Source organism: Stegodyphus dumicola, chromosome 12, assembly GCF_044657685.1.
Source record: "Stegodyphus dumicola isolate Sdum_Otavi_A_Nest chromosome 12, ASM4465768v1".
In the NCBI taxonomy this organism is placed as follows: Eukaryota; Metazoa; Arthropoda; class Arachnida; order Araneae; family Eresidae; genus Stegodyphus; species Stegodyphus dumicola.
The window spans coordinates 3,237,954-3,239,724 of record NC_140779.1 but is presented as its reverse complement, the minus strand read 5'-3'; the positions used below and the strand labels follow the sequence as shown (position 1 = coordinate 3,239,724).

General features: G+C 37.0%; 1 non-coding gene across 1 annotated transcript; it reads left to right on the top strand.

Moving 5' to 3' along the window:
• The first annotated feature begins 1,107 nt into the window (after positions 1 to 1,107).
• Positions 1,108 to 1,181, top strand: TRNAT-GGU (transfer RNA threonine (anticodon GGU)). The gene has a single exon. It is a non-coding gene; the product is annotated as a tRNA-Thr (tRNA).
• Positions 1,182 to 1,771: the final 590 nt, after the last annotated feature.

Here is a 1,771-nt window from a genome sequence, read left to right as displayed (position 1 = left end):
TTGTCTCGGATATAAGTGATAATAGCGTTGATTCTTAATAAAGGAAAAGTAAACTTTATAGAATAAATTGCAACAATGGAAATTTGAAATAAAGATAACTAAATCGATCGAAATAAGTACAGAAAAAGTCCTGAAAATAATTCTTAAACTTCGCATGTTTGCACCACCAAGCCTATTTCTAAATTTCATGATTTGGAACATTTCAGTTACAGGTACGAAATTAAGAACAATCAAAAACACACACAGGGATTTCAAAAGCAGAAAATGATTTGAGAAAAAGAACTAAGGCTTCAACCTATAAAACTCTCACGTTCTGTGGAATGCTCTGCGAAGGAAGTAATAGAAGAATCTTTCTGTAATTGTCTTGTATGCAATCGATACCTGTCGAGTGGATGAGTTTTGGATTGCGGATACTTTTGCTGTTAAAGAATATAATAACGGAATAAAAGCACAAGCTCAACATGACATATGATATTGATTTTTCTAGTTATAAAAAAGAGAGCTAAATTACATAGAAAATTAATTGAGGTATTTTGATACTTTCAAAAAATGAAGTGGCATACTGTCCAAGCTTCAAAATATTTGATTGTATTAATCTTCGAGAATTTCTTTCCACTGGAAATTAAACTTGGGAATTTTTAATATATATATATAACAATTATTGGAGAAGTTAAATCAACAAGAATGAGTATGATATTCATAAACGCAGGGCCCACCAGCGGCCGAGTGGTAAAATCACTTAACACTCGTAGTTCGGTCCGAAGTTCGAATCCCGCAAATGGGCTGGCTACATGGGCGTTTTCGTGGCTATTCCTATGTGTAACGAGTACACCAGACAGCTCCCCTTAGAAATTCCTCCACAGGCATCCCTCCCCATCAAACAGATGGCCCTCGTGTGCTTTGCCGTAATCAAATAAACACGAAGTTTTGTTTCTTTAACTTCTCCATTAATCATTTTTATTTGAATTAACCATTATCATTATTTGTGTTATTTGGACTCGGATATATAATTATTTTGCTGTCCAAGTATTTGGCCTACGTTATCAAATACTGAATTTTATAGATTTTACTTAAATTTATAAGGTATTTCTTCCGCTTCCCTAGCGTGCCTTCGTGGTGTAGTGGTTCTGCACGCTGGACCGGTATTCCAGAGGTCCGTGGTTCGATTCCCGGCGAAGGCGATTGCTTATTTTTCATCTTGTTCTGCTTCGAATTAACCTAATGACTTGACAAGTGGCGCCCGAACTAAAAGGGTTGTGGATGATGATTCTCCGCACCCAGGATTTGGCGATTAGGTTCCCTAAAACCCTAGTCGCCCTTTAAAAAGGGGAGTATATAAGGTATTCCTCCCGCTTTCCTAGCGTCCTTCGTGGTGTAGTGGTTCTGCACGCTGGGCCGGTATTCCAGAGGTCTGTGGTTCGATTCCCGGCGAAGGCGGTTGCTATTTTTCATCTTTCCTGCATCCAAAAATATATCTAATGTCTCTACAACTCAACGATTTAAGAGCGAGCAGTGGCAACAGTCTATTGGGGGGGGTTGAACCTTTTTATCTCCAGCGCGAGGAACTGTGTATCAGAAATTCTAAAGATATTCTCATTTTAAAATTATTTGGGGATATTGTTGTTGAACTGAATTTTATGTTTTAAGTGCGAAAAATATTAATAAATAAAGGCGTTAATATAGTTTTTCCAGACAAATTTCTTCTTATATTTGTAATACTGCGTTAAAATATTTCGTGGAGCTACAGCTCCTGGTAACTTTTTAGCAAGAT